General features: G+C 36.8%; 1 protein-coding gene across 2 annotated transcripts in view; it reads right to left on the reverse strand.

The window, feature by feature from the left end:
• The window catches only part of LOC111422364 (uncharacterized), a 187687-nt gene that overhangs the window by 110343 nt on the left and 65160 nt on the right, over nucleotides 1-12184 (reverse strand). The gene's annotated exons all lie outside the window — the stretch shown is intronic.

Below are 12184 nucleotides of genomic sequence, written 5' to 3' on the forward strand. Positions count from 1 at the left end.
CGGTTTTTGTTGACGGTGGCGTCGCGACGGCATCTGCTTCCCGATGATATACGGTTGGGCGCGTCGGTGACTTATTATCTGTCACGGTCTCTCTCTTAAATTTCGATTTATTTGCAACAACTCCGCCCCGGTTTACATTCACGTTTTGTATTATACTGACCTTTGAACTTAACAACTATGTGATGACAAATGAGAATTTAATTCTGGATTTGACGACATACATATATCCATTTATCATGATATATCTAAAGATACAAAGTTGAGAAGCGTAAAATACAATACATAAAGTACAACATACAGTGTGTTAATTAATTATCGTACCCGACGTCATCATTGCAAATATGCAACCAATATCACAGTATTGGTATTGCAATACGCAAATCGTATATACTGTAATATTGGTTGCATACTTCATCGTAACAAATTCATTACAATACGCAAATCGTATATTGCAATACCAATACATACTTGCAATGATGATGTCGGCTACGATAATTAATTAACTCACTGTATATGTATACATAGAGAATATATTAAATTAACTCACAATATAATGTAATAATCAAATATTAAGCTGAGTTTGATAGTCGCCAATATCAATTTCAATTATCTATGAATTTATAATAAACCACTAATCACAAACATGAAAATGTATTAATAGAGTAAAATATTGTGTTCGTCGAGATTAAATTTGCCTTCCAAATTACACGCGAATATTATTACTCAACAACAGTTGCAGTTAAGTATCCTAGATTAACGGTTCAGTTGAAAATTAAGGCATTTCGTGTGTAATGTGTGTGTAATATAATTGATATTTATGATGTTTTGGAGTTTATTTTATGGCGACCGCGTAATTTGTGTAGCAATAGATAACGGGGATTTGAGATGAAATAAAGTTTCTGCACATTTCGGTAATAAAACGAAATGTATTGGGATCATCGCTCTTGGTATCAAGAACTTTGAATTTACCAGGTTTTTTAATATGTGTGCGAAAACGATTTGGACAACGTCCAACGCGGTCCGTTACATTCCTAACAGATTTAAGGACAAATTTATACTGAATTTTCAGTCGAAAAGCGTAAAGTAGAAGGATTTTCTAAGAAATATGAAATTTTAGTGCACATTTTTTTGTTGGGATCTGAAAATACTCTGATAAATGTAGGACTGAAATAGGGTTTCCTAAGTAACGTTGCAATTTTATTAGTAGAGGCACCGCAAATTACATAATTTGATTTACGGCAATTTAATTAGAGCTCCGTCATTTCCAGCCACTAACGATATTACAACACAGCGACCAAAACATCGTGTTTCTTGTATTTTGCCCAACCTAGTTGTCTCTATCTATATCTCCTAACTACATAAATAACTTCGGAAGGCCTTTTATACTTTTTTGTAAACCTCCTTTTTTTACCTTTCTTCGTGAATCAATTTGAGCAAATTAAATTCTATAGCCAAAACCCTAACCAATAAAGGACCTCTGTGGGTAAAAATTTAATTTTAGCAGTTGGAATTTTTCCGTAAAGGGGTTCTTTTCCTTTGCAAATCTAATCTAATCTAAAGTATCTTTTATTTTGAAAGATTCGCCAAGATATATTTACACGCTAAGAATTATTACTGAATAACCCTTTTACGTTGATACTTGTCGGAGCCCAAAAACAGACAATAAATTATTCATCACCAAAATGGTCCCCTTTCAATTTTATATCTACAAAAATAGGCCTTCGTACCGTGCATTTCGAGGGGGGAGACTCTTTGAAACGTGTTTTGTCACGGCTTGAAAAGAACAGGAAATAATGGGTATGCGAGAGGCGCCGAATTTTCAACGAAAGGGATGTGGAAAAGGTGAAACGTCAGTGGGGCGTGCCATTTTTTACGAAACAACTCTACGTTATTCGGGGAAATGAAGTCGATCCCGATAGAAAATCCTAAAAGAATTTTAAATTGAACTCTTCGTCTTGTGTTGTTTCCAAGATTGATATTACTCAAGATATTTCATATCAAAAATTTCTTTCTACACATATCTATATCTGTACCCAAGCATAGGCCTTCACATTTTAAATTACCAAATACTGCACGTGGTATAACATAGTGTTCTGGCGTAATTTTTTGGATAAGGACTTACCAGTCCTTTTAAATTCTTTGATCTATACCTATTTTTTGGCAACTTTTACCATCTCGATACTGATTTCAGTTCACGTGGTATCCTCGATTAGCTGAAAGCCTATACTTCAAATTCTTTTTATCGTCTAGTTGAAAGCCTGTAATACCGATTTGATCGATGCCGCGTTCGTAAAGGAGCGAGGTTGAATTTTTCGTGTTTAGTACCGGCATCGGCAGTGCAAAAATATAGTACTGGCATTGAACGTGATGCATTCTTCCACCAGTATCGTACGTCGTCCCGGTCGATATAATAATAAATCAGTCCTCGTTCCAGATTATTCCACTCGCAGAGTTGTCGCAGGCGTTTGCTGCGCATAAATCGCGAATTACATCAAACCAGATCGATTCGGTTGCTCCCAGATCGCGAATAGATTCGCCCACGTTCAAGATCTCCCCCTGACCTCATAGACAACGAAGTAGTCTCGTAATTGTGTTGTGTGAGGCTTGTTCCACACAAAACCCGGTTTTAACCCACTTTCCTCCATGTATCAAACCAGCTAGAGGATACAAGAGGAAGTTTGCATATATACTCGGGATAAATTTGAAACGTGGTAACAGGATTATACATTGACATCAATATTTTTTTATTTACATGTACAAACGTAAATCTAAAATTTAAATATTTTCCATTGTGATATTTCTAACACCCGAACACAGCTACACATATCGTGAGCAACTACAAACAACGGCTGATTTACGTGTAACACAATTTAGGTAGGTGTACATTGAAGCGTGTCCATTCACTCCTAATTTATATCAAAGTTCAAAGCGTTGTTTGTAGAACACCAAAACAAGAGTGTGGTCTCTGTAACGGTCTGTGTAACATACAACACCCGAGCGTTAGTATTTATTGACGACTGATAATTTGTGGGGTGCCTCAAACAAAAATGAATTGTCCACTTGCACATAGCGATAACTAGGTCGCGTACACACTTCATACAAAGGGTTGAGCGAATGATAACAGTCGTACGCCTCAATTGGTGTCGCTAGTTAGCGTCGATGTTTGTTGTTGTTAATTGGTTTGGTTCCACATATTTCGAATACCCATGCTTTCGTTGCAAGTAATAGAACTTTAATCAACAAAGGATGTAACAACGGTTTTAAATCCGTTTTTGCATCAACACTCTGTATAAAAATACCATTTCTAACACATATTAAGTTATCTTTTTTTTTAATTTACAGGGTGATATTAATCTATCAACTAATTTGAATACAACAAAGTTAATATCATGCATTGAGATTGAAGTTGTGTCACCCTGAAGAGCTAAGGAAATAAAGATTAATAAAGCCGTTGTTAATTAGTATTAAAAGGATTATTCCAGGACGCTGCAGGATAAAGAAATCTTGGTTTGTGCGTTTCTGGATATAGAGGGAGCGTTCAACAACGCAATACCACAATATCTTGAAAGAGCTGCTCTTGACAGGGGAGTGGAAGCAACTATAGCGGGTTGGGTCCGCAATATGCTAGATAGTAGAATAGTTTCTACTTCACTCCACGGTGATACGATACGCTTCAGGCCGGGAGGTGGCTGCCCGCAGGGAGGAGTGTTATCTCCCCTGCTTTGGTCCCTCCTAGTTGACGATCTGATTGCGATAGTCGAAGCCGTTGGTGTGGAAATACAAGCTTATGCTGATGACATTGTCGTTATGGTCAAAGGAATCTGTTTGCCGAGGATATCTAAAGTCCTCCAGGTGACCCTAGATACCATTTGCGCTTGGTGTAAGGGAGAGAACCTCTCAGTAAACCCGCAAAAGACAATTATTGTGCCCTTTACCAGGAAGCGAAAGTTGGATGGACTAATCTGCCCAACTATCCAAGGTGAAGAGTCAAATATCTAGGAGTAATCCTGGACAAAACCCTGTCATGGAATGGACATTTGCAGGGAGTTTTGCACAAAGCTAGACTATCATTGTGGACTTGTCGCAGTCTTTGTGGAAAAAATTGGGGTCTTACCCCTGAAAGACTGTACTGGCTCTATGTGACTGTAGTTAGACCTATGATCACATACGGAGCAGCAGCCTGGTATAGGAAAGTCCGATAGACTTCAGTTATCAGTAAACTTTCACGAATTCAACGAGTAGCTGGATTGGCAATCTCTGGTGCGATAGGCCCAACGCCAACTCTAGCAATGGAGGTTCTGCTTGGCCTATCTCCTCTGCATTTGCATATAGAGAAAGTGGCTAGAACAACCATTTACAGATTTAAGCAATATGCTCAAAACTGTTCCGACGTGTCCTACCAATGGGCTGCGAAAGACATTATAAGCACTGATACTGTGCTATCAATGCCGTCAGATTTGGCGGTATCACTATCAGTGATTAATGCTCGATACCAGATTGTACTGCCTGAGCGGCAGTCCTGGATCGAAAATGAAAATTCTCTGGTTCGGGCAGACATTTGCTTGTACACAGATGGATCAAAAACGCCTGAAGGGGTAGGAGCAGGAGTATACTGCCAGACACCTCGAATTAAGCAAGCCTACAGCCTGGGTACGTACTGTACTGTATTTCAGGCGGAAGTATTTGCTATTGACATGGGTGCTAAAATCCTTCTTGAAAGAGGGGTGAAGAACATGACAGTACGAATTTTCTCAGACAGTCAAGCCGCTCTCCAGGCGCTGTAAGCCGTGAAAACGGTGTCGGCTCTGGTTAATGATTGTAAGAGAACATTAAATACACTGAGTTGTGATAACAGAGTCTCTCTGATCTGGGTCCCGGGTCACTCTGGGGTTGCTGGCAATGAAGCGGCAGATAAGCTAGCACGAGATGGCAGCGCTGAAGCGTTTGTGGGACCGGAACCAGCAGTTGGTGTATCATTTGCGATGGCCAAATATAGGATTGGACTGTGGGCTGAAGAGAGACTTCGCCTACTGTGGACCAGTTCTCCTGGAATGAGACATGCTAAGGTGTTTATTAACATCGCCACTGTCAAACCCGGGAATATTTTAGGACTTGCCCGTAGTAGCATAAAAGTTCTAATGGGCACTGCCGATTAAAAGCACACCTCAACTTGTTGGGTTTAGCCGACTATGTGCGGAGGAAGCAGAGACGGTTGAGCATGTTTTATGCCACTGCCCTGCCGTTAACCGTATCAGATTCTCGATTTTTGGGTCGCAGTTTATCTCCTCAAAAGATCTGAATGACCTTTCGCCGAGCAAGGTACTAATGTTCGTTAAGAGCATTGGACTGCACGGTGAAATTTGATAACGATATCTATCGGGGTACAATAGATCCTTAGGGTCGCGGTGCAAGGTTGGTTGGTCCGCCTACCCGATGTGTATTCTATGTAATGTAATGTAGTATTAAAATTCTCGTTTTAGAAACTGCAGCGAGATCGTAGAAATACCGAGGTTGGATGGCATGAAAGTTCATCTTGAACAAACAACCCCGAAGCTAGGGAAAATATCTTATGGCGGAAATGATAGTCCCTTTGACCAAGTGAGCACGATATAGCGCGAAAAATAAACAGAAATCTCTCATAACACTTAAGAGAATGCGTAGCTCGGGATTTATTAGCCGTTACCCGAGAGCAATAATAATCGTAGTAAATGTTTTCCGGAATTACATACATATGCAATCTGTGTAATTTTCTACTGACTTCGTAGTGTGGCCACACGCCCGCAGAGTCAATGTAATTTGCATCAGCTCTGCATCCGAAATTAGATTAGATGGGTCTCTACGTTGCGGTCAATTAAAAAAGGAACGCATTCTTTGTGGACTGATCGGCTGAAGGGAAATCTATTCAATTGGGCAACGTAGGTAGTTGCTCGTCAGGTAATGAAGACTTTACTCGATAAAAATACGGCTGAAATCGGACGAGAAAATCAAAAACGTCCCTTTTTCAATTACCTTCCGGTTTCCAGTTTAATTTTCTCTGAAAAACGTTTCAGCTCACCTAATTGTGAGTTCGAGTGAGATAAAAACCATTCAATTTCCTTTCATTGTGTCACGAACGTTTTCGTATTTACGTAAACCGATACTTGGTAAATTAACTACAACAATTCAGTAAAGTTCGAATCCACGTTCGTAACAGAATGCATGAGTTATGTCCACGAAGACGTTCAATTCGAGCTGTGACTAATTGTTCGAAAACGCTCGGTTATTAGAGTTCAGAGACTACGAAGACAGCAGGAGTGATATTCCATTATTGTACTTCACCATATTACAATCGTCCTATCCCGGAGAACACCGACGCGCGGGTTTGACTCTACGTTGGGACGGACAGGCTATTTGACCCTTATTTCAAGAAATTGAGCGCGAGAATTCATTTTGGTGACAGAATCACGTTTGTACCGAAACGTTGAACGCCTGACGAGGGTTAACTTACTCGATTCTTGCGTCTATTTGTCAACGAACACTTCTGTTACTGACTCCATCACGTTTCTTGGGAATATATTACTACATTGGATAAAGAAAAGGAAAGTGTGACTTTCAGCTAAAATTAGACCAAATAAAAATGCAGGTAGTTGTAAGAAGAGGCAAGTTAAGTTACTTCTTAAGTTTTGAAGAAAAAGAATTTGCATGAATTTATTGTTCAAAATCCATAAGGTCTGTGTAATTAGTAGGAGGATATCAGATGCGACCACTAGAATAACGACGATGGTTGTGTAGCGACACTTTCCAAAACTTTGCAAAGCTAATGAGTACCGTCTAAAATAAAACTACTTACTCGACCTCGTCAGCTCGAATTTAAATTGATATTAGGCACGTGCGAAGGTATTACAAGGTCTTTTGGAATGCGCGGACGCTACTACTACTAGTCCCCTTGCTAATTTATCATGTAGGCGACGTGATGCCCGCGTACCTATTTGCATAAAGTATATTTTAAGTGGATGCCAGGCCGTGCAAAGGGGTTTGTTTGCCTAATGGGGGCGGGCATATCTCGTCGCTTCAAAGAGGGCGACATGATGGCATTAAATTGCATAATTTGATTTATTTTTGAGCGTTAACGCAAATGGATGTCACACCGGCTCGTGTTCTAGAAGATATAAAGAGATCTCTAAGACAATCTTGACGAAAATAGATTAAATTGGATATTTTTTTAGTCATTATCTTGTTTTTTACGAATTAACATATTTCAATTTGAGATATTAAGCAGGAGTTTTCGAAATGACGCCTTCTAAATGGTTCTAAAGAGCATTTCGCCGCCATAATAACCCACATAAATGGGAATTAATTACGGTTCCAGCCGAAATCTATTTTCGGGAGAAGGAACGGAGAGACGGTGCCCGAAGAATATACACGGGGGCAGGCTTTCATCTCTAAAGTTCTTCAAACTTAATTAAAATATCTGAATAATAATCCTATTAGCGTCTCGTCGCGTCGCGGCGGACTGCTAGCGAGTCGGAGTGAACGTGTGACGACCTCCCCAAGTTCTTCAGTACAAGGACCGTTAAATTCGGAAGATAGAATTAAAATATGCGCCGTCTAATTGCGAGTTTGAATTAGTTCGGGTCACTTTTAAATTGTAGTTTAAGTGGCGACGCGACGTTCGTCCTCCACTTCCCCCAATGCCGATCAATGCGAACCCGGGGGAGATCCGGGGCATAAATTGCTTCTCTTGAAATATGGGACAGCTCGGCCTGAATTACAGCTAACTACTGGCTGAACGGTAATTCGTATACGCCACAATATACTACTGTAGGTCGAACTCCGGGAAAACATACCAAAGTGACAGTTGTAAAAGGTTGCGTTCTACGCAGCTATCGCAAAAAACAAATTTTCAAATTTTAAAGCGAACAACAACCACAGTTGTGTTTGTTGTTATGAACAAAAGTACAGCACGTTAATGAATATACAGAATATATATACGATTTATTAAAACTTTGCACTGAACAACATTTTTGTCAATTCGATAACAAATTTTATAAGTTTAACAAGGGTTTACCGATGGGTTCACCCTTAAGCGGTCTCCTCTTTGAGATTTTCATTAACAAATTAGAATTAGAGAAATTAGAATTTTAAAATTAAATAATCCCATAAACAAAAATATTTTATTATGGCGCAGATATGTAGATGATATTCTAATTATATGGAATAATGAGGGACATAATGATATAATAGTATATTATTCAACAAGCGTATAATGGCGGCTATTACCCACGAAGATGAAGTTGCAACACGAGCAAGCGAAGCGAGCGAGTGTTGTAATCTGATTGGGTAACATCCATTATACGCAAGTTGAATACTATACTTTATCTACAACTATTTAATTTTGAAAAAAAAATCAAAAAAAGAGGAAAAAAAATAAACTTGATAGACATTTCAGACATAACCTCAATATAAGAAAGCTGTCATTTCTGTAAATATTTTGTTTTTTGATTAGTAGGCCATGTCAGAACTGTGGAATAATGGCTTCATTATTCAACACTTTGTCAGTCATGGGTAATGCGTGTCATTACCCGTCAAAAATCAAATGTATAACGAATAGATAATTCAATAGTTGTAGATAATAGTTATTTATATTACAAGCGGGCTCACGAGTACTGTAATTATGCTCTAGCCCACGTGTGATATACAACATTTTATCTACGACTGCTAAAAATTACTTAAAAATCAATTTCTTTAAGAAGGTCTATTTTGACATTTATAAAAATATTTTGAATTGATTGTTGACAATTTTGAATGAATGTCAGTTTCAATAACATGTTTACTCATCTGGAATAAGTGTTGCGAAATGTAAAAACATAACAATTAATGTTTATAATAAATAGTACTGTTTCTCTTTTAATAGATAGCACTTTTCCTTTTGTATTGTTGCTCGTTTCAATAAATTCAGTCTGTTCTGATTGGGCTAAAAATGCGTTACGTAATGAAACCAGTGCGGTAATGAACTTCATTACGTAACTCAAATCACCTCAAATGAGTGCGGTAATGATGACTTATCCAAGCAGTCGTAGATAAATAACTTTTATAATTACATCAATAATCTACACAATAACATAAAATCCACACTTGTACTAGAAAAAGATCACATTTTAAATTTCTTAGATTTAACATTAATAAAAAAACAAAATTTCATAGAGTTTCAAATCTACAGAAAACCAACACAAACCGATACTATTAGCCCGTTTAATTCATTTCACCATAATAATCATAAAGCTGCAGCTTTTAGAGCTTACATATATCAATGTTACAATACACGTCTATCAAATCAGGAAAGAATAAACGAAATTAATTTAATAAAAACTATTGGTATCAATAATGGTTTTTCCATAACTTACATAGATACCTTAATTAATAAATTCCTCAACAAACAACAATTTAATTTATCAACAAGTATACAAAACTCTAGTAATAATCAAAATTTAATATATAGATCAATTAAATACCCAGGTAATATATCTTATAATATTCAATCTATCTTCCGTAAATATAATATCAATATGTCCTTCAAAAATGTAACTACTCTCCAAAAAAGACTTTTCAATGCCAAAGATAAAATTAATTTACTCGATTAAGCCGCCGTAACCATGGCAACTATCCTCTAGATAGTTTATCAGGAGGATGGTAAAAGTGGGCCTAAAATGGTGTTTATAAACTAGAATGCGGAATCTTTAAAAGATAGGATAAATGAGCATAAACATAATGAAAACTCTAATTTTGGTAGACACATGATAATTTACAATCACGATTTCGATACAAAGAATACTACAAACACTCTATGGGCCGGTTGTACAATATACCGATAAATCTACCTGATATCTATCCGCCCGATAAACTTATCAGGAGGATAAAGATATTCGCTGTTGTGCAAACTGTTTTTGTCGGTAGGATTGCTATCGACGAAATAAGAGTCTGTTGGTAGTAGTTTTTCCCCATATCTAGTGATTTATGCCGTAGAATGGTAACGCCAACGTCTTTCTTTGAAGTTTGAATTATGATTTTGACAATATAAATTGTTTAAAAAAATTTTCACGACAGACAACTGACACATCGTACATATAGGGTTAACGTTTAATGTTAGAGGTTAACCTATGCAGTAATCATACAAAGTTTTTATATAAAAACCTTGGTAACCATAAATATCTGGCGGATAAGTGTCTTATCGGCACCGCTGAGTACCCGATAAGTTATCCTGCCGATAATCTCACCGACAAAAAAATCCGTACATTGTAATACAGTATAAACTAACTTACCTGCCAGATAACGCTGTCGGGAAGTTTATCGGTATATTGTACAACCGGCCCTATCTCTTTTCAATACAACCTAAATGACGTTCATCTCTTTCTCGCATTTGAGCGGGGAGCAGGGGACGCAAAGGTGATACTGTACGTCATCAACGCGGGAATTTTAAAAGCGCAAATGGGTATATAAATTTAAAAAATTTTTTTAACAATGATTTTATACAAACTTTCAGAAAATATAATTTTTTGGAGTCCCTGCGGCCACACTCCTTTCCCATCCTAACACCTTCTTCCCTTTTTTAAATAATTTCAAATCCCATTTTAATTCCCAATTTCTATAAATCCCTTATATTGCTATTTTATTATTTTTATTTTTATCTTAGCTTAATAAATTTTGAACATTTGAATCTAAATTTAACAAGAGTTTAACCGGTTTTTTTTTTGTTTTATTCTCCTCCACGTCGTCGTTGAAATCTTGCCTCGAAACTTGTTTTACATGTCGCCATTACACGACTTTTAATCCTACAGAACGTTTGTCTAACTTGTTAAATGTGTTTAGCGTATATATAGCGACTTTAATATTAATTTTAATAAGTAATAATTATGAAGTTGAGGTTGATTACAATGTTGGTTTCTTAAATTTTGACTGTAAGTACTTTTCATAAATTTTTTGTGTTTTCAATTTTAATATTAACTTATAACATTTTGTAAATTGTTCAGAATTTTATTATTATATCATTTCTTGTAGTTTATCTCTGAAGATGGTTTTTTTAAACCGAAACTAGTCAGATATATAAAATTTAATAAATGACCAGTTAAAAGTACAGAAGTATCACATTTAATTTCAAACCTTCTTAACGATAATACTGGTAAAATGGATTACGTACTTAATTTTAATCATCTCAATAATTAACCTTATATTAACTTGATATTGGTACAGATCTGGATAATTCTAAAAAATTCGTATTTCAATTCTCTTTTAACAAGCAACGTTGAATATGAATCACAAAAGAACGAAACAATATGTCGCAAATCCAATTTTGCTTTGTGTATTATCCAAAAGTTCATTAATAAAAGTCAAAAAAATGAAATTAATTGTGCTAGTAGGTACTTCGGTTGAGAAATATTATTAAAAATGAATCGATTATTCCTAATACATTTAATCTGCTGACTAAATTTAATTCAACTTCCGCCATAGAGGACAGTCACGCCCAAAACTTGTGTGTAGGTGCTGTTAACAAGTACGAAATCCGAGCGTACACGTTGGGTATTATATTTTTTTCGACGCGCGGAATTACCAAGTGCGCAACATAAATACACGGAGGACAGCCGAAAATGTTCAACCGACTATAAATTTCCACAGTCCCGTATAAGCCAAATGTGGGTCGCACCGATAACTGGCTTATTAACGCCCTTTGAACACTTTGTTTCATCAATTGGTGATGGTGTTGTGATATATTTTGACGTATATTTCATTAGAATATGCTAGAATATGCGATATAACTTTTGTCCTAATATATTCTCCCTACAATACGTTTACAATTACACATTGTCAGTATACCTAGTACTTGAAAATTTCGGGTTCATCCGTGCGTCTTCAGACGCTTATTTTGAAGTTCGTAATTCCACCGCTAGGGGGCGTAACTGCCATAAAGAAACATAAAATTCCCGCTATCTCAGAAAGTTAGACGATGAGCTATAACTTTAGCAACATCATTTAGTAGCTTGGATAATACTGCATCGCTTTTGTTTTGCAATATTTCTCATATCTGTCATAATAAGGGAGGGGGACGCCAATGCATTTTCAAATGTTTACATTTTAATATCTCATGGACCATTCAACCGATTTGAATATTTTTGGTTTTGTTTGAAAGAGCATTTTATGCTCTTTTAAAAGA

This window comes from Onthophagus taurus, chromosome 2 (genome assembly GCF_036711975.1).
Source record: "Onthophagus taurus isolate NC chromosome 2, IU_Otau_3.0, whole genome shotgun sequence".
Lineage (NCBI taxonomy): Eukaryota > Metazoa > Arthropoda > Insecta > Coleoptera > Scarabaeidae > Onthophagus > Onthophagus taurus.